Source organism: Gracilinanus agilis, chromosome 3, assembly GCF_016433145.1.
Source record: "Gracilinanus agilis isolate LMUSP501 chromosome 3, AgileGrace, whole genome shotgun sequence".
NCBI classification, from domain to species: Eukaryota; Metazoa; Chordata; class Mammalia; order Didelphimorphia; family Didelphidae; genus Gracilinanus; species Gracilinanus agilis.
Genome location: NC_058132.1, coordinates 587,021,062 through 587,047,021, shown reverse-complemented (window position 1 = coordinate 587,047,021; position 25,960 = coordinate 587,021,062).

Here is a 25,960-nt window from a genome sequence, read left to right as displayed (position 1 = left end):
TGCTCCATCTCAACTACTCATCACTGATGGAGTCATACTGATCAGAGATAGGGATATGATCCTCGAGAGATGAGAGTGTTCTCAACAGACTGTCATTAGCTAATGCTAAAGTCATTGTCTAAGTACTTCAGATTGAAGTCAATACTTCTCTGCCAGAACTTTTGGCTGAAGAAGAGGTCTTGAATGACATTTGGCTCCTCTTATGTGGCAAAGCACCTGGTGCTGATTCCACTGCAGCAGAGATCCACAGCAGATCTCAAAAGGAAATCCACTGCTTATACAGAAGTTGACTGACATCTTCTGGGCTATATGGCAAAAGGAGGTTATTTCCCAAGGAAATCAAAGATGCCCCACTTCAGCTCTATCAAGGAAGAGGAAACAGGTCATCCTGTGACAGTCATAGAGTGGGGGTGGGGTGGCAGTGTCTCTTTTAATTATTCTTGTCAACATTCTCACCAGAGCCCTCAGTCAGCTGATCCTTCACCTGGAAGACGATCATCTACTTCAGAGCCCGTGAGATTTCAGAAAAGACTGAGCAATGGTCAACATGGTTTTGCTGCCTGAAAACTTTAGGAGAAATTCCAGGAGTAGAACAGTGGTCTCTCCATTACATTCAATGACCTGATAAAGATCTTTGATACTGTCATTAGTGAGAACTTAAGGAGGATCATAGCAAAATTTGCTTGCCCAGAGAAATTCTTCAGTATTGTATTCCAGTTTCATGTTGGCATGCTTGCACTTATCCTCCATGAAGGACAATGCTCTCATACTTTTCTAGTCACTCATGGAGTGAAACAGGTCTGTGTGCTTGCCCCTCTGCCATAAAATTGAATAGCAAAAAAATGCCCATTTCCACTTAAATTGTCTTAAGAAGATATTGAAAATTATCTGCAAAAATAAGGCACTAGATAATGAGGATTTTCTTGAGCTGAACTTTCAAGCATTCAAACCCTACTGCAGAGAAGGCAACTCTGATGGGCTGGTCATTTACCCTGAGTGCCAAATACATGTTTCCTTAAAAGGCTATTTAATGGAAAACACACACAAGGCAAGAACTCACACAGAGGTCAGAAAAAGCAGTACAAGGACACTTTCAAGGTGTCTCTGAAGAACTTCAGTATTGACTGTAAGACATGAGAATTGATGGCATAGGACTGCCTAGCATGGCATACCCATATCAAAGAAGGTCTGTGTTCCATGAGCAAAGCAGAATTCCAGTAGCTCAAAATAAATGGGAGATATGCAGATCTTGAGACATTTCCATCTGAAATATTCAAATAGATTGCTTGGGCCCAACCTGAGCTAGAGCCTACTGAGACCCCATTAGACTGATTAACCATAGTCAAATGCATGGTACCTCTCCCTAACATCAAGATGCTACTCTGATGCTCTTCTTCGCATACAAAGGATGAACAACAATAAATTATACATATATATATATATGCATATACACACAGGTACATATATATAGATATACATATGCATATAAATATATGTCCAGATATTTGTGCATATAAATGCTTGTGTATTATTGCATACATGTATGTGATACAAATGTCATGGCTAAAATACCTGACAAGGAAGTTTGAAATACTGATGAGAGTATGAAGATTTCTCTTCTTCATCTTAGATCTATCCATTATATTCAAATGTGGCTCTTTCCTTTCCTATAATGGAATTTATTTTGGTTGGTTAGAAATGTACTGAGACTGAATCACCACTCCTCTCAGTTTTGGCTAATTGATATGCTCCCTCAGTCCCCACCCATGAGAACTTTAGATTTCTAAGAAACATGTTCCTCTATTTTAATATATAGAATTTATCCAGAAACAGGGAGACAAAGCTTTGGTTAATAATATGGATTTGTTTTGTTGAACAATTTCTTTTTTCCCTCCTTATCAATCTGTGGTTTTTTTTTAAACAAATCAAAAAACAGAATGATTTGAACAATACCTCTCTCCTCCACATTTTGTAGCAGAATTCCCCAGAACTCCCCTCCCTCGGATAAATTTCCTTGCCAAGAATATTTGGGTTTTGATGGTGTGTAGTTGATATATCTGGGTTTATAAATTCTGGCATGGATGAACTAAATGTTTTTTGAATTATTAGAAAGAGAATCATTGTTCAAATGAGAGATAGTGAGCACAGTGTGAAGATAAGAACCTAGAGAGGTATTCATTAACATTCTTAGACTGTCAATTGTTTAATCTTATTTTCAGAAAAGTCATCAGGAAACTCCCACTCCACAATAATAATAATAATAACAATAACAATACTATGACCTCCAGCAGGGAGCTAAAAGAAATATAATGGCATCATTTGATTTATAGTAGAGGAAAATTGTGCCAGGTTATTTCCTTGGCAATGAGCCAATTCTTCAGGCTTTATTCACTAGAGAGTAAGATTATTGCCTCATAAAACAAGAGAAACTGTCCAGTTATCCCTTAAGTAGAACACTATTAGCTCAGAGTCTCTCCTGGAGTTAACACTGTCACCAACCCTTTCAAAGTATCTTTCATTTCATTTAAAAGGTATCATTTCCTTCTTGGGATGGAAAATATATTTTGGAAGTCTCAACTTTACAGCTTAGTACCTATACAGGTTTTGTGATTCAAGGAAAATTCCTTATATACAGTACAAATACATATATACACACAAGCACACACATATTTAAGTCATTTTTAAAAGTACACAAAAAAGGAATTTTGAGAATATTTCAAATGCCAGAAAAAAGATTTCAGTGATTTTTGTAAGATTTTATGTTTCATAAAAAACCCTTTGTTCTAAAAATAACAATTCACAAAAGTGAGGGCTGCTTTTCATATTTTACAGAGATGTTATGTTTGTTAGATTTGGTAGAAACTGTTTTGTAAAAATATTCATCAAATGCAGATAATTTCTTTTGAAATATCTGTCCTTCCCCACCTCCTCACTTCTTGTTTTCAGCTATATGTTTATTTAGAAATAGCTTCCTTTCATTTTTCGTTTTCCCCTTTCACATGAGCAATAGATTTAGCTACACTCAGGGTCATGCCTCTATTTTTGCTTGCCAACCAACATGGGGCAAGAATTACTTCTGTTCATTCGTTCCAAGGGCAAAAGGAAAGTTATATCTATAAGAGAAGAACTATGATAATGTTTCACAGAATATGGGATAAATCATTCTTCCCTGAAGTCAAGTCAACAAGCATCAATAAAGCATCTCCAATGTGCCAGGCAGTATTCGATGCTATTCTTACCTCCAACCTGCCTCAGTTATGCTGAAAGTTGTCAACCAATCAATCAACCAAGGAAATATGCATTTATTAGGTACCTACCATGTGCCAGGATTTTTATTGGGTGTTGTGCCAGGCAAAAACTCATTTGGACTTGCAATCAACTCATAAGCAGAAAAGAAAATAATGATATACTTTCTCTAACTGCAATTTCTTTCTCTTGAAATTTCTATGAGGTACCTCCTAACTATATTCTAACTGGGGCCCATGGTATCACTCAATTCAACTTAGAAATGGCTGGAGAAATTGAATAAAGGGGATCTTGGTGGCCACTCTGTATCGATATAAGGTTTTCTCAGTCTAAGGGGGCATGAATTGTTAATCAGCTTCTAGTCAATCAATCAAGCAGCACATATAAGAGTGTGACAGACAAAATGCAGTTGAATTGGATTGGCTATTTCAAGAGTACACAAATCATTCAGACAAGTGAAAAATGTTCTCCATTCAGTTGATCTGGTATTTTTGGCTGATTTTTTTCATAAATATTTGGACATCAATCAATTAGACTGTGTGATGATTTGATTAGGTTGAAAGGACGAGGCTAACCATATTCTATCTGGTGGTTTTGGTGGTAAAGACATAGCTGTGATGAGCTATTGATTGTAAAAAAGCTTTGACATTTTGAGATAAGATGTGTTCCATGACTATCAACTAGTAATTAGAAAAAAAAATAGTAATAGGAGGTACATGAAGATGTTTCTAAAAATAAAGCCAGTGTTTGGGAAATTATTAAACCACCAAATATTCATTGTTCCACTACCATGTTTTTTTATTTGATTATGTTTTCCAGATTACATATAGATACATTTAAATTTTTTATTTCGGTTTCATGTAGAAACATTTTTTGACAATTATTTTCTGATGCTTTAGGATTCAGATTTTCTCTCACTCTCCCTTTCCTCCCAAAGCTGAAAATAGCCTGGTAGAGATTATACCAGTGTTTTAATGTAATACATATTTCCATATTGTTCATTCCATGGGAGAAGATCCTTAGCATACATATAATAAAACACTCATGAAAGAAATAAAGTAGAAGATGTCATGCTTTGATCTGTAATCAAACTCCAATAGTTCCTTCTTTGGCTATGGATAGCATTTTCAATTATGTGTCCCTTGGGGATATCTTGGGAATTTGCTTTGCTGATAATAGTTTAGCCCTTTACAGTTAATCATTGCATATTATTTCTGTTACCATATGCACTGTTTTCTTGGTTTTGCTCACTACATTGAGTCAGTTCACAGAAGTCTTTCCAATTTTTCTGAATTCATCCTGTTCATCATTTATTATGGCACAATAATATTCCATTTTACCATATACTACAACTTATTCAGCCATTCCTCAAATGATGGATAACCCCTCAGTTTCCAACTCTTTGCCACTACAAAAAGCTGCTAAAATGTTTTTGTACAGGTTGATACTTTTCCTTTAATCCTGATCTCTTTGGGATATAGACTTAGTAGAGGTAATGTCAGGGGAAAGGCAATTTTATGGCCTTTTCAGCTTGGTTCCATATTGCTCTCCAGATGGTTGTATCAGTTCACAGTTCCATCAATAGTATATTAGTATAAAATCAACAATTTTTCCATATCCTCTACAACATTTAATAGATAGACTTTTTAATACTTATTTTCTGACACTTTGTGATCTATCTTTTCTCTCTCTACCCCAACCATTACTCTTCCCCAAGTAGGCAATATATGAGTGGTACATGTGCTATTATAGAATATATATTTCCATGTTCATCATGTTGGAAAAGAATATAGCTATTACTTATACAAGAAAAATAAACCTTCATGAAAGAAATGAGGTGAAAAATGGTTTGTTTCAATTTATACTCAGATTCCATCATTTCCCATTTTGACTTTGGATAGCCTTTTTTATTGTGAGCCCCTTAAAGTTGTCTTAGATCCTTGCATTGTGGTCAGTATTTTAGTCGTTCAAAGTTGATCATCATATCTTATTGTGGTTAGTATGTTCTCCAGGTTTTGCTCATTTCACTTTGCATCATTTCATATAATTCTTTCCAAGTTTTTTTGTGATTCTGTTCATCTTTTCTTATGGTACAATAGTATTCCATAACAATAAAATACCACAACTTATTCAGTCATTCCCCAACTGATGAACATCCCTTCAATTTTCAATGCTTTGCCACCACAAAAAGTACTGTAATGAATATTTTTGTACAGGTAAACTCTTTTTCCCTATCTTTGATTTCTTTAGAATACAGACCTAGCAGTGTAAAAGGGTATATATAGTTTTATAGACCTTTGGGCATGTTTCCAAATTCCTCTCCATGTATCAGTTCCCAGCTCCACCAACAGTATATTAGTATCTCAATTTCCCTACATCCCTTCAAAATTTATCATTTTCCTTTTTTGTCATATTAGTTTAATCAGTATGTTTTAAATTGCATTTCTTTAATTAATAATTCTATGGAACATTTTTTGTACTACTAAAGAAAGTTTTAATTTCTTCATCTGAGAACTGACTTTATATCCTTTGACCAGTGATCATCCACCCTATGAAAAACCACTATATTTTATTAAGAGAGCCACAAAATTGAATTAATAGTCTCTGACCTCAAGAAGCTCACTACTATAGGAGTTGGGGAGGAGGTATGACAAAAGTAATTAAAATTCAAGGAAAGATGTAAAAAAGTCACTTAATAAGAGTACACATTAGCAAGGGGATTCCAAACAAGGAAAAAGATTCCTGCTCAGAGAATCAGGGAAGATTTTGTAGAGAAAGCTTCTAATGATCTTGACTGTGATAAGTAGGTAAGTTTGTAGCAGACTAAACTGAGAAAGAACTGTGTATTTCTCTGTACATGAATGTGGTTGTTTTTAGATTAATTTATAAACTTTGATTTTATTGATTAATCTTACACAAATACATAATTTCTTATAAACAATGTTAAATTTAGGTTGTATTTTGTATTTGTGTGTATGATTGAGAAAGAAATGGTTACAGGGAAGATGTTGTAAAGAATCATTTTAATAACAGAGTTTTCTATGTATTATTATAGTTTTACAGTCATCAAAGGACAAGTAAAAAATTAAAAATAATATACAAACCTTGGTTTGGATTATCTTCATATATGGGTTTGGTCTTTAGTAGCACATTCCAACTTCTCCCATAGTTGACTCCAGGCAATCCAAGGAAGTGAATAGTAGGGAGCATAGTAAAATGACTTGAGAGTTTTTCTTTGTATGCCAACATAGATAACTGGTGATGAATATTTGTTATCATTTGATCAATAAACTATTTCTTCTAAAAGGTGATGTTTAAAGGTATAACAAGGAAGAAATGTGAGTTTCAAATAGTCAATAAAAATATATACTTTTCTTGGGTATTGAATATAAAAAGGAAGTATAATTTCATTGGTGTGAAAACCAGATCTAAACCTGGGCAAATGTAAACAAAAGGGCATGAATCCACATCATTACTTCAAATCACAATTTGGTTTTCATAATATGTATCTGTCCTTTGGGTTAGTGTTGAGGAGCATGTCACTGATCCTACATTTGGAAAAAACAGAGTTGTAGGTTTTTCAAATTTATTCAATTATAGAGGCTGCTGGGTAGCTCAGTGGATTAAGAGCCATGCCTAGAGACGGGAGGTCCTAGGTTCAAATCCGGCCTCAAACACTTCCCAGCTGTGTGAACTTGGGCAAGTCACTTGACCCCCATTGCCTACCCTTACCACTCTTCCACCTATAAGTCAATACCCAGAAGTTAAGGGTTAAAAAATTATTCAATTATTTATGCACTCTTTAAATCAGTGTTTACACAATAGAAAATGAACATATCAAACTCTTATCCATATTTTTAAAATTATTCTGAAGAACCAATCAAAATAATTCAAATTACTCCCAGTCACCCAACTATACCAATATCATCTAGGCTACTACCTAATCAATCTTTTTCTGTGTGTTATGTATACAGTCATAGATATTTTAGGTAATTTAGTCTTTCAGACATACTTTTTTCATTGTTATCAAGTTAATTCAGGAAATGTGTTTGGTTTTTTTTTTTAACTTGAGTTATATGAATACCTTGGGCAGGTAGGTGACTCAATGGATAGAATATTGGATCTGAAGTCAGAAAAATTCATCTTTGTGAGTTCAGATCTAGTCTCAGACACTAGCTACATGGTCCTGGGAAGGTCACTTAATACTGTTTGCATCAGTTTCTTATCTGTAAAATGAACAAAAGAAGGAAAAGCAAACCATTCCAGTATCTTTGCCAAAACAAACAAATAAACATAAAAACAAACTCAAATGGGGCCATGAAGATTCAGATAAGTTTAAAAAAGGACACAACAACAATATGATTTGTTATGGTATAGCTAAGAGATATGAAATTCAGACTAACAAATACCTTCTTTCAAAATGGCACAGAAAACCAAGACATCTAAAAAGACTTCTGTATTCTTCCCATTTCTTTTTTAGTCTTTTGAGTTTTTCCATGGAATTTTCACTCATATCTATTTCTATCCTAAGCTTCAGCATTAAACAAAAAAAGTTTTAAAATCATGGTTTCATCATTATTTTACTACATACACACTTGTAGGAGTTGAAGAGGCTTTAGTATGGATGTATTTTTATAGGGAAAGGAAAGCTTTTTCTTGGCTATGTTGTGAAAATGAAAACAATGAATTCCTTTGGCAGCAGTATTGCCCAAACTGACCTCACTGAATGGTTTTTCTGTTTATCTCCTGGTATGTGGATATTATGAGAGGGGCACCCACAGGGTCTGATAAATAGTCACAGTCATAATTCAAATTCAATCTTTTCACTGAGGTCCAATTTCTCTGTACTTTAGACTACTGATTTTGAAAGTTGAGAGAGAAATATGGCCCAAAAAGAGGCCCTTTCAACTGGAAATGTTGATTTTTGTACATTTTCAATTAACTTTTCATGAAGATTTTTTTTTAGCAGACAAGCATAAAAACTAATGAAAGAACTGGAGGAGTTCTCAGGTGAGTGGCTGATGGGGATTTTCTTCATCTCATTTTTCTTTCTTTGCCTCTGCATGTGGATTCAGTGCTGATGAAAAGTGTTAGGCAGAAAGCCTTTGTACTTGTAACTAATCATGCTGAAACTAGAACACAATAGAAATAACATACATGTTATCTGGACTTTTATCCTTCTAACCTATCTTAAAGGTTCACTACTTTAGTGGATGTGTAGCCAGGTAGTGTGTGACCAAAGACCTAACAGTGGTAGTCCAAATTGTCAGTAGGGGCTAATTATGCATAGGGTTTCAATAATGTCGACAGCTGTATTTTATAAGCTGGGAATCTCAAAAAATTTCCTTTTTATAATGAATAAATATGGGTTCCCTCAGCCTGGATACTTCATTTATTCAAAATATTAATATTAATGTAGGGTTTATATCTATCCATGAAAAAATAATTTTTGAACTGCCAAGAAGCCAGTCAAGAAATTATTGACAAAGAAATTGAATTTAAGGTATTTTCAAGAATTATATAACAAAACCTATATATCCAGGAAAATTGTAATATAAGAACACATTAATTCAGATCATTTTATTAGACCAGTTAGGTGTCTGCCACCTAATCCTAATTTACTGCATGATTTTGAACTAGTCACCTAGCTTCTCTGAGACTTCATTTTCCTCATCAATAAGGTTCAGACAAGATGAGTTTTCTGGTCTCTTTTTTCTTTTTTTTTAATTGATTAAGGAAATGTTTCCATGGTTACATGATTTATATTCTTTTCCTCCCCTCATTCCACCCCCTCCCATAGTTGATACTCAATTCCACTGGGTTTTACATGTGTCATTGATCAAGACCTATTTCCATATTATTGATATTTGCACTAGGGTGATCTTTTAAACCAGTGATTCCCAAAGAGGGTGCTACTGCCCTTTGGTGGGTGCTGCAGTGATCCAGGAGGGAGGTGATGGCCACAGGTGCATTTATCTTTCCTATTAATTGCTATTAAAATTTAAAAAAAATAATTTCCAGGGGGCTAAGTAATATTTTTTCTGGAAAGGGGGCAGTAGGCCAAAAAAGTTTGGGAATCACTGTTTTAAAGTATGCATCTAAAATCATATCCCCATTGACCCATGTGATCAAGCAGTTGTTTTTCTTCTGTGTTTCTGTTCCCACAGTTCTTCCTCTGGATGTGGATAGTGTTCTTTCTCACAAGTCCCTCAGAAATGTCTTGGATCTTTGCTAGAGTAGTCCATTACATTCGTTTGAGCCAGTGTATCCATCTCTGTGTATAAAGTTCTCCTGGTTCTGCTCCTTTCACTCTGCATCAATTCCTGGAGGTTGTTCCAATTCACATGGAATTCCTCCAGTTCATTATTCCTTTTAGCACAATAGTATTCTATCACCAACAGATACCAGGATTTGTTCAGCCATTCCCCAATCGAAGGGCATCCCCTCATTTTCCATTTTTTTTTTGCTACCACAAAGAGCATGGCTATAAATATTTTTGTACAAGTCTTTTTCCTTATTATCTCTTTGAGGTACAAACCCAGCAGTGGTATGGCTGGATCATCTGGTCCCTTTTCATTCTATGATTATATGATCCTATCTGACATGATAGCCCTGAAGGAAGACCTAGAACTAATACATTCTGTTGCAGCAGCTACATGATATTAATTTATATGAATAGGAATGTCAGTAAGTGACCCAACATGATTGGGCGATGGTATGAAAGATCAGAGAATCTTGAAGGTTAAGATCTAAAAAAGAGCTAGAGAGTCACCAAAGTCAACTTCATTTATTTTGCCATTTTTCTAGGATCTGCCCTTTCTCCCTTAGTTTTCAGGGTTGTGAAAGGATTAGCAGAAGTCTGTTCACCTTGGAAGTTTTGGCTAATGGCCTAACATCATTGACACTTTCCTTTTCTGCTCTGTGGAGGTCTCCCAGGCTTGGACATAGACTATCAAATCAAGGTAGCAAACTCAGCTTTGGGGCAGCAGGAGTGAGAATTGGGTCGAAACAAAGTTTCTGGATGTCAATTATTTTTCCCTTTGTACTATTTTCTCTAACAATGAGAACCTGTTTCACGTTATCAAGGAGCTTAGCAAAAGCGCCCATGAAAGACGATTGCCAAAATTAAAAAAAAAATAATTTCAGCACAGATCCCACTACAGACATTTGGATGGGATGCTTGCTTAGCAGATTGTCCATAGCCCCATAGGAACACCCATGACTGCTTAAGACAAAAGATATGAGTTTGTGGCTTTGCTCAATCTGGGCTTCAAAGACAAAATTGAAAGTTACACTTCAATAGGCTTTGGATCACTGGGAAGAAGTTCCCGCAAATGATATCACAGCTCAGGTCATTAATGGTTCTCTCCCTTCACCTCACATTGCAACCTCCATGTGCAAGCTTCTAATTAGTGTAGCTCAGACAGGGTAGGTTTCTGATGCCAAAATGTGTGGAAAATTTCCAAAGATTCATTTCCATTTTAAAGGGATTTTAAATCAGTACCTGAATCAGTTTCCCTTTAAAGATTCCATTCCCCTGTGTGTTGGGGGGTTTTTTTGGGGGGGAGTAAAGGCCTCCATTTAGATATGTAAGACTTTTCTTTAAAATCCTAGCTGATGCTACCTAATCACAAGTTATTTCATTTGTATTGATCATAAAATAACAATATGCTTGGTAATTTTTAGGCCCAAAGAGATCCTTTTCTAGAATCTGTCTTTTAAATACTTTCTAGGTGATCTTTTAAAAAAAACCTTGTTGTAGAAAAAAAGACATTTTAATAAAGTAACAAATAAAATTTCTTCAAAGTCCTTGGGAGCAATGGGGGCTCACTTTGTTCTGTGACTTTTGTACCTTTTAGATAATTACTTATTCTACACGTCAAAAATGTATCTGAAAAACACAAAAACTTGGGAGATTGTGAATTTCTCCATGTGACTTGCCTCTCAGAGTATGAAGCAGGAGATGGAATCACTCTAAGACATAAGAAATGGAACTACTTGGTTACAATTGCTAATGTCTTGAAAAGCTAATGGGACTTGGAGTGATCCCATTTTTACAAGTGTGGTTATCCATCTGTAACACATACCACTTTCTTTTCATATTGGACTCAGACCTGTCAATCAGTTTAGAATGATAAAACAAATTTTTTTTCTGTTCTTCTCCAGTCTTTTTTCTTCTTCTTTTTCATCATTTTACTTAGGGGCAGATGGCACATTTTTACCAGCTTCTTTCAAATTCTTTTGGTTTTTAAGGAATGACTTTAAGATCCCACTGATGATCATGGCTTAAATTGTTTTTGTAATTAGTCTGGATAATGAACTTCCCACTGAAGCTTTAGTAGATAATGATGAAGCTGGTTGATATCAGTGGGTACTGTATAAGAGCTAGAGGAATGATAGGAATTATGGATTCCATCCTCACATTTCAAAGACCAAATCCCAAATGGTTTAATCATCATCAATGTCAACCTTTGCCATAGCTTCATTCTGCATGCTATATGGCATAATGTTGCATTTATATTCAAGCCTGACTTTGACATTTTCTCCTTCAGAATAAAAGTGCTCTGATTAGACAAAGCAACTGTCAGGTAAAAGGGGGAAAAAAAGGAAAGATATGCACATACAATCACCATTTCCCTGATAGTGATTCTCCCTGTCTTAGTTTGCCTACATTCATCTAAAGTTGTGTATATCAGGCAGAGTAGTGATCAAGAGGAGTTATTCATAGGTATAGGTTGAATTTGCTAATGGTCTCCTTTTGAATAGAAGCAGCAGGGCACATTAGTTAAGAGCTGGCCTTAACATCAGAAAGACCTAGATTTTAGTTCTTCCTCTGATATAGACTGTGTGACTCTGGGCAAGTTATTGAATCAATGCTCTAGGCAAATCTTTAAGATTATAAATTGCAAAGAAGGTGCCAACTTCCATTAGTCTATTAGAATGTAAAGTCTATTAGGGATTGTTTAATTCTTTATACTCCTATACTCAGCATCTAGCAGAATGCCTGGAATATAGCAGATGCTGAATAAATCCTTGTTGGTTGATTGATTGGTAGAGGGAATTTGTTCATTTAAAGGATTCCCTATATGAATGAAATCACAGGTCTATTAACTATCCCTTATCCCTTTCCTTATTTTAATTCTAATTTCTATCTCTATCCTTTCTCCCTTCCTTTTTGAAATGGGTCTTCTTCAGTAATAGGAAAAAAGGTGAGAGGTAAGCTTTCTTGATGTATATCAGGGAAGGCTCTGGGTATCCCATATAGATAGGATGACATTATTTTATCCACATTCTACCTTTATTACTTCAAAATTGAAAACCCTAAATTCTATCAGTATTGATACTTTTTTTCTTTTATATGTTATTGAATAATGTTTGGGAACTTCTATGTTTGGAAAAACAATATAATACATTATGTTTAATTATATTACATATTAAAATATGATGCATACTCTAAATAATATATGTAACATTATATGTCTTTCACCGACAGTCAAGTGAATAGATTCTGTGCACTTCACTGAAACAGCATCTTCATTGAGAATCCAGATAGGTCTCGGATTGAATTAAAGAGTACCACTGATTTCTGCTATCTTCTCTCCATGTCAATTCTGTTTCATCAGAGTATTTCATAAATTCACCAAATTGATATTGGACATCTTAGCTTTAGGGGGACTCTTTATAATTTAATCAATTGACAAATATTTATTGAGTGCTTTCTGTGGTCAAATTAATGTCCAAGGTGACATGCAGGTATGCATGCATTGTGGGTTAAGTAGACCAAGCACAGTAAGGTAGGAACATAGATATTGAGTGAGAAGAGATCTTAGGTACTGTCTAGTTAATAGCATCCTTATTTTACACCTGAAGGAACTTGAGGCCAAGAGAGGTTATATGAATGATTTGTCCAAGGTCACACATGCAGTAAGTATGTTTTTTTCCCTTGCTGTACACATATTAATTTACTACTTCAAGGATCTATGACTTCATTGGTCTGAATGCTTACTCTATTGGCACAAAGTCTCAATGCCATCTATCAGCTTCAAAACTTTTTGTGGCTAAAGAATATGAATTACCTAATTTTCACATTTTCCAGAGTAGTCATTCCAAACTCAACTAGACTGCTGTTCAGACAATGGGAATCCATACCATTTCGAGTGCAAGCAGTACCCCCATTTAAAAACAAAAAAAAACACAAAAAAACCCCTTTTAACAAGTTTTCCTTCTGTAATCATGACATTTCCCTCCCCTGAATATAGAATGAAATGAGATTCTTCCCTTTTCAACAAACTTGACCCTATAATACATTAATGAGTAAAAGGTACCAGACTACTTTTAGTCACTGTCATATTCCAGTTGAAGTGGGGTTACTAATCACTATTTTATAGACCAAAAAATGAAGTGCTTAGAAGCACCTATTATAATTAATATTGTACTAAAGAGTACTAGGTTTGGAGGATAGATGACTGCATTTAAATCCTTACTTTTCTTGTTGGTATCTATGGGAATCAAGGGAAGTCACTCCTACTTTTTAGCCTTCAAATTCTGCATTTGTAAAATGGTGGGAGTGTGGCTAGATAATCTCTAGCACTATTTGAAATCTATTGTCCAATTATTCTATAGTATCTGCCAAATATTTCATTCCAGATCATCTTCCCAGTACCATGAGACAATGAAGCAAGATTTCCACAGTGTGATTACTTATATTATGAAATGACACAATCTAATATTTATACAAGTTTTGTTGTTAACTCTTTGAAAGTGGAAGCCATTCCATTCCCCCTGCCTTACCCCCCTGTATTCTATCTTAGGGCCTTGAGCATATCTGCTCAATAAATATTTTTATTTCACATGTTGACTTTTTATATGTGTGTGTGTGTACTTGTGTTTATTATTAGAAAGACAGCATGGAGAGTTGGATAAGAGAGTTAGTCTTAGAGTAAGGAAGACCAGTGTTCAGGTCCTGCCCATGCCACATAATGGCTTTGTTAGCCTAGATATGTTGCTTAACTCTTCAGGTTCATTCCTCCTCCTTGCACCCAATTTTCTAGACTACAATGAGCAAAAAAGGTGTGAATCTTTTGGTAAAGGAAGTTTCCTTTTCAAAATCAGCTATACTGATGAAATCACAGGGGAGATACATATGTATGTATAATACAATTATATATAATACAATAATATATATATATATACAAATACATAGTATATGAGACTTAGTATTTGTTCTCTATAAGGGAATCAGTTAAGAATACAAGGACATATGTGAAAGAATTCCTCTCCTCAAAGTGCTTACAATTTAGGTAGGGAGATATCATATAAACACAAGGAAAACTAAAAATATAAAAAATGTATATAAAAATCTAACCACAATTTAAAATATCGATATAAAAATTGCTATTAGGCAATCCGTGATTAATTTCCCAATATATAATATGTGCTAAGTTTTCAGGAGCTAGAAAAGCTACTATATGCTTCAGTGATCTGGGAAGTCTTCCAAAGTAATATTCCTGTCAAAGCCCTCTGCTCTTTGCAATCTAACCCGGGTTGAACTTGGTATTATATCATGTATAAAAGCAATAATTTCCCTTTCATACTTTCTGTTTTTAAAAATTTAATCTTGATCTGTGATTTCATTATGATAGTAAATTCTCAGTATAGAACCTGCACTGTTGTAAGTGGACAATTCATCTGTAACAGTCTTAAAAAGCTGATGGAGCACTTAGTGTCCAATTATAAAACTGGTGTTCTATGCACTCCTTGATGATGCCTCTCAGTTAACATAATGACTTTTTTGCTTTGATGCCCCTTCTCCCCCTTAAAATTCATTTCCAAATAGAATCTTCTCTCTTCTTAATAAGCCTTCTCTTCTTGTCAATCTTGTCAATCAATCAACAAACATTTGTTAAGAGCCTATTGTGTACCAGGCACAGTGATAAAAACTTGGGATACAAAGAAAGACAAAAAGTCATTTCTCAAGTAGTTCATAATGTAATAGGGAATATAGCAAACAAACAACTAGGCATAATAAACCAACTATATGCAAGTTAATTTGGAAATAATCACCAAAGAGTATGGTAAGGAAGTTTGGGAAGACTTCCTGTAGAAGGTGAGATTTTAGCTGGGACTTGAAGCAAACCAGGGAAACTAATAGGCAGGGATGAGGAGGGAGAGCATGCCAAAGATGGGGGATATCTTGAATTGGGGTTAAAAAAAGAAAAAAATTTAGCACAATCAATGGACACACTGATTTTGTCTGACAACATATATAATAGTCTATACCCATAGTCCATTGCCTCTCCAATGAAAGGAAGAAGCTTTGTTTTCTCAAATCAAATCATATTCCAGGCCAAATGCAGTCATTTAAATTACACAACAGCTAGTAATATTTTAATGTTCTTTACATTAACATTGTTATATACTATAATATATGTATATGTTATACACTCACTGAACATATTATTTTCCTGGTTCTGCTTTTTCTATTCTGCATTAATTAATGTCTTCCCACATTTTTCTGAATTCCTCATCTTCATCATTTCTTATATCCATGTGATATAATTTATTTAGAGCTATCCTCAGGAAGCCATTCTCTTATTATTGTTTTTAACCACTTTTGTCACCACAAACAGTACTGCTATGAATGGTTTTAGCCCATTAAAATTTCAAAATAATCTACCTTCTTATCTTTTTTCAGAAAAGTCCAGTACACACACACGCGCACACACACACACACACACACACACACACATATCAAGTTTCAATTCAACAAACATTTATTATACCTATAATATACAAAGCCTGTGATGGTGGTGTCCTTACAAAGACAAAAATAAGAATTGCTAACCTCAAAGAACTTACATTGCATTGTACTGGTTCAGTCCTCCTCTCTTGTCTTTCAATATTGAATCTATCTCTAACAACAAGACTCCCTCTTCATTGAGAGAGAGACAGAGAGACAGAGAGAGAGAGAGAGACAGACAGACAGACAGACAGACAGACAGAGACAGACAGACAGAGACAGAGACAGAGACTGAGACTGAGACAGAGAGAAGAGAGGTTTTCATTAGACTTTATCTTCCCTTTTAGCCAATATCAGTCTCTGCTTCCTTATCAGCCAAACCCTTAGGGGGAAACAAAAGCTATAGTCAAGTCATTGTCTCACTCCCAAGTCACTCTAATTGCATTATTCTTAAAGGTCTTTCTTCAAATTTACAAATGATTTCTTAATTGTCAGATCTGATGATATTTTCTCAGTCTTCATCCTCCTGTATCTTTTGTTTTCCTCCACCAGTGCTGGTCTTTGTCTCTTACTGGATGCTCTCTCCTGGCTCCTTCTGGGTTTTTATAATAATATTCATGCCTATTTCTCAGTACTACATGTTAACCCTTTCTACTTAGTCTCCTTTGCTAGTATACCATCCACATCACACCTTATATCTAAGTGTGTAACCTAAGTCTGTCCTGCACCCTTTTTTCTTTTCTCTTTATATTTTCTTCCACTGACTTCATTAGTTCCCATGAGTATAACTATCATCTTGGCAGATGATTCACAGAACTATATTTATGGGTCTATTTTCTCATCTGTACTTCAATCTTGTATTTCCAACTTCAAATTGGACATTTCTGACTCCTACCCAGAGTTATCTGAAACTCAAAGTGTCTAAAACAGAATTCGTTATATTTCCCTCAAAACTTCTCCTCCTCTAAGCTTCCGTGTTTTCTATCCAAAGTACTCCTATTCTTCCAGTTTCACAGGTATATTTTTTGTTCTTTTTTATTTTTATTCTGTCACTATGGTATCTTGGAAGCCATCATCATCATCAATGCATTTATATAATGCATATAGGTTTGCAAAAGCTAAAAAAAATAGGCTATTTCATTTTATTCTCACAACAACCCTAGGAAGTAAGGATTATTATTATTCCCACCTTAGAGATGAGGAAATGGAGGCAGAAATTAAGTAACTTTCCCAGAGTCACCTAGCTAGTAAGTGTTGAGATCAGAATTGAACTTGGATTTTCTTCTTGATTCTAGGTCTATTGCTTTTCTTAGCTCTCTTAGTAAGCTAGAACCAATTGCTTCTATCCCTTCTTCAAATTAAGTTCTCTTAAACTCTCAGATAAAATGAACTAAACACATTATATACAAGTTGCCCAGTCATATAGGTCCTTTTAAATTTTAGTGATTGTATTCAATTGGTTCTGGAATAAGATAACTATTGGAACAAACTTTGTCAATTGGTACATTTTTCTATTCATACAAAGTTTGCATGTATTCCAGGATCTGGATCTTGGATGCAGAGCCAGAAAGAATCTCAGAGAGCATTCTTCTGGTTCTTTCCCTCTTATAAAAAGGAAGGTATAGTGAATCAATTTGTCCAAAGTCACAAGGGTAATAATAGCAGGGCAATTTGCTTCTTTTACCCTTCCTTGGTTGTTCAGCTTTAGATACGGCAGATGAAAAAGGTTACTATGGTCCTTGAGATATGTAGCAACAAGTGCATAATAGATGGATATTATAAGTGTATGTGATATATATATACATACATACATATATATATATATATATTTAATATATAATATAATTACCAGTCAGTCATCTTGCCACTGGACTTCCATGAGTCTATAAGAGAGAGAGTACGGCCAAAGACCTTGTGTAACTCTGCCTCACTTAGATCTAATGTACATGTGAGTCAAAACACATTATCTACTGATGTCATTTTTGCCTTCTCTGAGCACCAAGAACAGCAACCAAACATAGGGAACTGATTTCAGCTCTGAAAAGGCAATAACAGGAAGTGGGCCATATACTGCACTAATGTAGATGGACAACCCATCTGTAATAGTCTTCAAATGCTGATTGAAACACTTAAAGATTATAGTCCAATTATAAAACTGGTGTTCTATACATGACATCATGATGACTCTCAGTTAACACGTTGATTTTTTTTCTATTCTTTCCTTCTTTAAACATTATTTTTTCCTACTTTAAACATTATTATTTTTATTGTTTTTTAAACAAAAGGCTTGACAGGAACTTCTCTGGTTTGTCCCTGAGAAAATCTCAACAAAAAGTCTCATCTTACAAAAACTACATTAGGGTTAATGCCTTTGGATATCCATGCATTGTGTAGTTGCCCATTAACTATGGAATTACTAAATAAGTTGTGGTATGTGATTGTAATATAATATTACTGTACTGTAAGAAATGAGGCATATGGATACAAAGCAGCATGGGAATTCTTATGATCTGAATCAGTGTGAACAAAAATAATGAGTATAACAATGTAAATGGAAAGAACAATGAAACATTCTAAATAGTGCTATAACATTATAACAATCAAGGATGGCCCCAAAGAAGAGATATGAAAACATATTTCCCTTCTCTCTTTGGATTGGTGTAGGACTATGCATGTAATGACACAATTTTTCATTGTGGTGCTGATTATTTTGATGCATTTAAAAAATTTTCTTAAAAAAGATGTCTTTGAAAGAGGGGATTGAGAGAGATGGTATTAGGAAAGGTAGACAGTATTAAAAACAAAAGCTATTAATAGCAATTTAAGAAAACAAAAATCATCCTTTGCATATTTGATCCTAATCTTCCTGCTTACTAACTGGTTGAGGATGTCTTTGTATTTTCATCATTGCCTGGAGGGAGGGTGCAATAATGAGGAGATATCTAGAGTGCTTGGAGAATCAACTTTTATTTATTCTCAGGCCTGACAGTTTCACTTCTGGTTTACTTCATCTGGACCCTGTTCATATTATCAACCACAGGATTCCTCTTAGGAAAGGGATGAATAGTGTGAAGCTCATTCAGAACAGAAACACCTTAAGTGACAGTTTCTAAGTCATTGCCTTTTTTGTGTCAAGCAATTCAGTACAAAGCTGGCTGTCAATTGACACAGTCACATCAGTCGGCTTACAAAGATTAGTGTCCTTCAGTCGCAATAATACCTTCTTAATTTTTACTCTATCTCCTTCCTATTGCTAGACTACTCTACTCTTTGGAAGGTGTAACACACAGTACAATGTAGGATTCATTATCATCTCGCCAAGGCTGAGAAAGCATATGTCTAGCCAATATATTTCCCTCCTGATAAAACAGGTGAACTGACAGCAAATTTCTACTTTATGAAAGGCTGAAAAGCTCTGTTAACTGGCAGCTCCCCAAATTTGATTTTTATTTTAATTGCATGGTTAAAAACAATCTACAGAATTTAGCTACTAACTGGAGATATTTAAATCCTCAAGTTCACCTATTAATATGTCAAAAGCACATAGAGGGAAGAATGTAAAAGTAGAATTTTTCTGTCAGGAAAACCCATTCAAGGCCCAGATTGGGAAAAAAAAAGTCTGTCTTAATCATAGTAATCCTTTTTTCCTTATATAACTAAACAATGAAACACAAATCTCATGCTAGTGTTTGTAGAATGTGATATGCAAATTTTATGCCACAAAGACATGTCTAAAGGGTAAGTAAAGTTGCATTTGATAAGTGGACCTTTGGAAAGAACTTTTAATACTTATCTTCCCCCAAAATATGGTACTGAAAACTCAAATTCCCTTAATTAGTTTAAATGAAACCAAAAAGCTTGGGTTATAGTATTAGATAGTTGTGTGACCTTGGCAAGTCATTTAACTTTTCCTGGCCCCAGTTTCCTCATTTGTAAAGTGAAGATGACATGAAAAATTTCTAGTCCTAGGAACTTTTTTTACTCCATACTTTTTTTTATTAACTAGGGGAAAATATTGTGGTATCACTAGTGCTTATTAGTATAAAAGAGTATAATACATCACCTTGCCAAAAATATCTGTATAGTCAAAGCAATGTATGACTGTGAGAGTTGGACTATAAAGAAAGCTGAGCACCACTGTATTGACTCTAATTGTGGTGTTGGAGAAGACTTTTGAGCATCCCTTGGACAAAAAGGAGATCAAATCAGTCAATACTTAAAGAAATTAATTCAGATTGTTTATTGGAAAGTCAAATTCTGAAGCTGAAGCTTAAATACTTTGGCTGCATAATGAGAAGACAGAAATCTTTGGAAAAGACTCTGAAATTGGGAAAGTTTAAAGGCAAAAGGAAAAAAGAGGTGGTAGAGGATAAAATCAATACAGAATTTTATGGAAAAAAGAATATGAACTTGCACAGAGTTTGAGAGAGAGGGATCTGAGATAGTATGGTCCATGGGGTCACAGAGAGTAGAATCCAAATGAACAACAATTTTCTTTTTCTCAGCTTTTGCACATGTAAATTTGGAGTCATTATCTTGTTATGTAGTAACAATAGTACAACCCAAATATTCTGTATTAAATAGAAATCTTGAACCTTGGGACTCCATCTTCCAGAATTCTTTTTCATTACCTAGCATCTTTTTCCCTTCATTCAAAAGTCACATGCTTACATTGTTTGTATAAAGTTGGCTATAACTTCACCTCTTGCTCTCTTTTTCCCCTGGGACTTCAGCTTAGATGGCTGCCTTTTTATTCTAGCTTTTTATTTCCTTTTTACTTCAAGTCATTATCAATAAATCTTATTAAATATAATACTTGAATTATTTAATATTCAAATTTTACTTCTCGCAATTCCTATTGTGAACAATATTAACGTACTCTTGACTTTGGAAACCATTCAGTATTGTCTTTCCACTTTTCAACATTTCTGTCCACAAATCTTGGGTGTTATTGAAAAATAGTCTCAGGCATATGAGAGTCTGATGCATACTGCTTTGCTCAAAAGAGGGACTCAGTCCAGTTCTTTACATATATCTGTTAACATTATCAGTAGAAATTAAGAATGAATGAAAATGAGATATTTGATTTAGAGAGTATTACTAACGAAGAACTCTAGGTAAGAAAGACAGAAGTTGTGACAATAGCCATATCTATCCTACATGAACTTATTAATGGAGAAATATATGCCAATGCTACAGTACAATTCTTATTTACCAGTATGACTGGTTTTCATTGCAATCACTGTAGGCTATTGAGTGAATTAGGGGGGGAAAAAGTTTCCAAAGAAGTTAGAGAATACAGAAAAAAATTTTTGGAACTTTATTTTCTCTTTCAGGCTGTTGGAGTCTGTGCAGTCTGTTTTTTTCACTTTCTAAATCAATAGCCCATGATATGATGTTGGATTTCAGTGCCAAAGGAGCAAGACTGTACAAGTGGGTGTAGTTGAAAATGATGCCTTTAGCTTAGAAAGATATGGAAAATGGGTTTACTATGGAAATTAAAGCAGAGTGCAGGAGCAACATTCTTGAAAAGCAGGCTATCTTTATGCTCATTCCATCATTATTAAAAATAATAATTAGCATCATTATTATCCTACTTTGGGGAGCTGTGGAATAAACCCTATTGTTAGTTACACTGACTTCAATTTACTGCAATCATATTTGTCTGGCTAGGAGGGCACTAGGCTGATTTTATTCCCCAGAAAGTAACTTGGGTCCAATTTTGGCAAGGACGTTATAGTCTTTCAGGCCCTTACATATTTGCATGCCAATGTGTGATTTACTGCCACAGAAGGGGCAGAGAGAGAGAGGGGGGGGGAAAGCATCTATATTCTCAAAACTACAGTTTCTTCCCTAAAGAGGAAGAAGAAATTCAAGTCAAGAGCCAACAAATAAGATCTGTTTCAGCTTATCTTGAAAAATTCCAGACTTATTCATAAATGTGACAAAAGTGCTATAGGGGAGAAACACTTTGAAAAGATAAAAAGTAAACACTCGATGTGAGACCCAGATATTTGGATATCTTTCAGAAGGCTGAGCTTGGTGTAGAGAGCAGACTTGACAATAGGGGATGATGTTAGATCTTCTCTCTTTTATGTTCTTTTTAAGTGCTGTTGAAAACAGGGGTGGGTGGGAATTATAGAGTCAAAGCAAGAGCTGGAGTTTTAGAATCAAGACAAGGAGAGAGAATAGGATCGATTAGGGAGTCATGAAAAGAAGTTTGTCTTTAAAAGAAGACATGTACAAAAATATTAGATTTGAGACCTGGAAGTGACCTGCAAGGCCAGTTAGTCCAACAGCTTCATTTTATAGAAGCAATGAGATCCTGGATAGTAAAACAACCTGTGCAAAATCACTTATATAGTAAATAGAAGAGCTAGGATTTGAACTGAGGTACTCTGGCACTGAATTATTTGTTCTCTCCACTGCTTCACCATTTGGTATAACCAGAACAGAACATCAGTGGACATTCAAGCATAAGAAAAGAGGATGACATGAGTGCCTTACAATACTCTAATACAGTTGGGATTCCTTGTGCTCTACTTTAGCCACTTGACTTCCCTTTCCTCTGCTAATATGAAGTTGATTTTTAAAAACCAAATTGTAGGATTTGCATTACTACTTATTACATTCCATCTTATTTATTTCAGCTCACATATCAAGGTCATTATGGACTCTGACTCCACCATCCAATGTATTAACTATTCCTCATAGTTTCATGTCATCCAAAAAGATGATAAAGATGCCATCTATGACTTCATCCAAGTCATTAATTAGTCTAGTGCACTGAATTAGGCCAAGGACAGTACCCTGGGATATTCCACCAGGAAACTCTTTTTTTTTTAAATGATCAGGCACCTGATTCTGCATCCACCTAATGGTTTTATTTCCCTCCTAGGCCACGTCTCTATATTTTGTTCACTTGGATATCATGAAAAATCTTGTTACATTTTTTGCTAAGATCCAAAAATAATAGGTCCACAGTATTTTCCTACTCTACAAATCCAGTAACCCTAATTTGGCTTAGTTGGCTCATAACTAGACATCGTGCATGAACCTAAGATGGCTATTTTTGATTACTTCTTCCATTCACTAATTTTTTAGGAAGAACTGATATCAAGTTCATTGACCTCACTATCTTTTTTCTGAAAATTGGATTAATATTTCCCCATGTCTAATTATCTCCCTAGTGACCTTGGGTTTAAATTTCTAGACAGCTCTTTTTTTTCCTTCTCAGTCTGAATACTATGCTCCATAGAAAAACAAAACCTCTGTTAAAAAGAGGAGCAAAAGAAAAGGAAATTTTTGCAATCAGGGACAAACAGTTTTGGCTTTTCTCCGTCATTTGTTATCTTCCTGTTAATACCAGTTTTTGATAAATCTATGAGTCTTGCTTTAAAAATGAATAAAACATTTTTTACAACAGAAAAATAAATTTGATGCAGGAAGTCCAGAGAAGTCAGAGTAGTCAATTTCAAGAAATTACTAAAAATAGAAACATCTGCAAGTACTTATAACAGAGGAAAAAGAGGCTCCTCAAAAGAATAGGATTCTGACCTATTATTTCTGAAGTATCTGGCATATAATCATGCCTTCTTTGTAAAGAGAGGTTGAAAACTAGAGGAAGAGATATTGTGTTGAACTAGAGTCACCAAATGTGCTATTTGCCTGCATAGTTTACTTTAGTATGCTCCATTTCAAGGAATAAGTGATCTCATGCACTGGTTCCTTTCTTCAACTGTCTAGATTACAACCCATCCACATTTTCTTATCTTGTGTTTTTACCTATGTTTGCCCATAAATTCTCAACAGACTTTCAAACTAATGTCCTTAGAACCTTCCTCTGGATCTTTTGAAATCATATAAATACCACAATGAGGAAACAGAGGATTGCCAACTGTTACCCCTCATTCTTGTTAAACAACTTGCCTATCTCCTTTTCTGGTCATACATCTTCCTGCTTATGTCCTTTATTCCACTTTCTGGTGTACTTTATTCATTATTAATATGTGATAATCTACATTATTAATGTGTGAAAGTCTACTGATTTCTATCATACATTTTTTTCACTGTCCTCTGGATGAGCTACAATTTAGTCTTCTAGGTCTGTGATATTCCCTATATATAATATATACATTTATGTCACATATATAGATATAGCTATAGATATATACCTGTGGGTCAGTCATGAATCCAATAGTCTATCTGGAAAATAGTTATTCTTCATACATATAGCTTTCTGATATGAATAGTTGTTCAGTAAAATGCTTTTGAATGGTTATGGATCATATTTAAGAGGCTCTGTTTAGATGCCCTTGGGAATATCAAAATTATACATGCACACCTCATTTTTTTTCTGGCAACTTGGAGTCAAGCACATGATAATATACTCCTTCCCCAATTCAGCTCCTACTAGAATGATAAATCTTAAAGTGGAGTATATGAGTTACATGACTGGATTGAGGAAACTGCTCTCTGTTGCTATCATGGCCAAACTTCTTTGATTCCAAACTGACTTGTCCCTTAAAAGGGGTTGCTGCCCCCCAAGTAACTATTAGACATAACACAAAAGATGGGATATAGATGATGCAATTTTGTCAACAACTTTTTTCAGTTTTTCATTTAATGGTTCCTCTGCTATCTGTAGACAAGTCCAGATATCACCCATACTTAAAAACAATAACAACAATGATGATGGCAACAATAAAAAGACTTTAATTTTCTCTTACTAGCTGTCTCAAACCACTGTCCTACATATCTTCTTTTCTCAAATATATTCTAAAGAAAAAAGTTATGTACATTTATTGCCTCTATTCATTTGCTTTTCAGTTATCTGTAATCTAACCTCCAAACCCACCACTTGATTAAAGTTATTCTTTTCAATGTTATGTTATTATATATACATGCATGAATACTTTATGCACATACATACATACACATGCGCATGCATAATCACACTCAGAGCTTTGATATTTTAAAAAACACTAAGATTTTTACAAAACCTTGAATACATAATAAGGAACTTCTGGGACAAGATGGAGGACACCTTGAGTGACAGGAATGTCGGTTGAAGACCTTGGAATGTGCCCAGGGTGGTGTGAGCCAGGGTCAGAAGACGGTTGGAACCACCCTATAAAAACCCAGGGGCAACAGCATGCTGGGTCTCATTTGGAGAATTACTTGGGAGTGGGGTGAATTGGAGGGAGAGGAAGCCCAGACCTGCAATCCAGCATCCATATCTGATTGCCATAAGAAATAAATTACCTGCTAATTAATACAGTTGAGAGAAATATCACCACAACCAACAAGAAGAATATCACTAACCTTCCCTAATCTTTGGCTTGTGCCATGGCCAGGCTAGGCCAGGGAATGTGAGAGGGGAAGAAAGCTCCAGCCTATCACCAAAGCTATCATCCAATTGATTCAATTCACCTTTGTTTATTTAGATCTAGCTTAATATTTCCCAAACCCATTATCCTACTTCCTTGTTCCTAACCCCTTGTTAAGTAAGAAATAAATCCTGTTAATATGTTCAAACCAAAGATTGGAGTACCTTTCCTAATTAGTGAAACATCATTAGCTATTAGGAAGGGGAGTTTGTTTCATGCTGTCAGAATCTTAATGTCATCCAACTAGCACATTAATACTAGCCCATATCAACAACAAACCCAACCCCAACTTAAGAGCTAAAGAAGTTGGCAACACACACACACACACACACACACACACACACACATCTTCTCATTGGTTACTTGCTTGGGCAACTGTTAAAAAGAGATAGCTTGGCAGACTCAGTCCAGTAGAGTCTGTCAGTCTGAGAGAGGCATAGCCCCTTCTATTATCAATACTACAAAGCTCAGTGTTTTTCCTTTACCTTTTTTTTTTAACAATATAAATACATTATTTTATAAAAAGACAATAATACCACAGTCTATTTCTCAGTCCTTACCCTCTTTACATTTCTGCAGTGTTTAA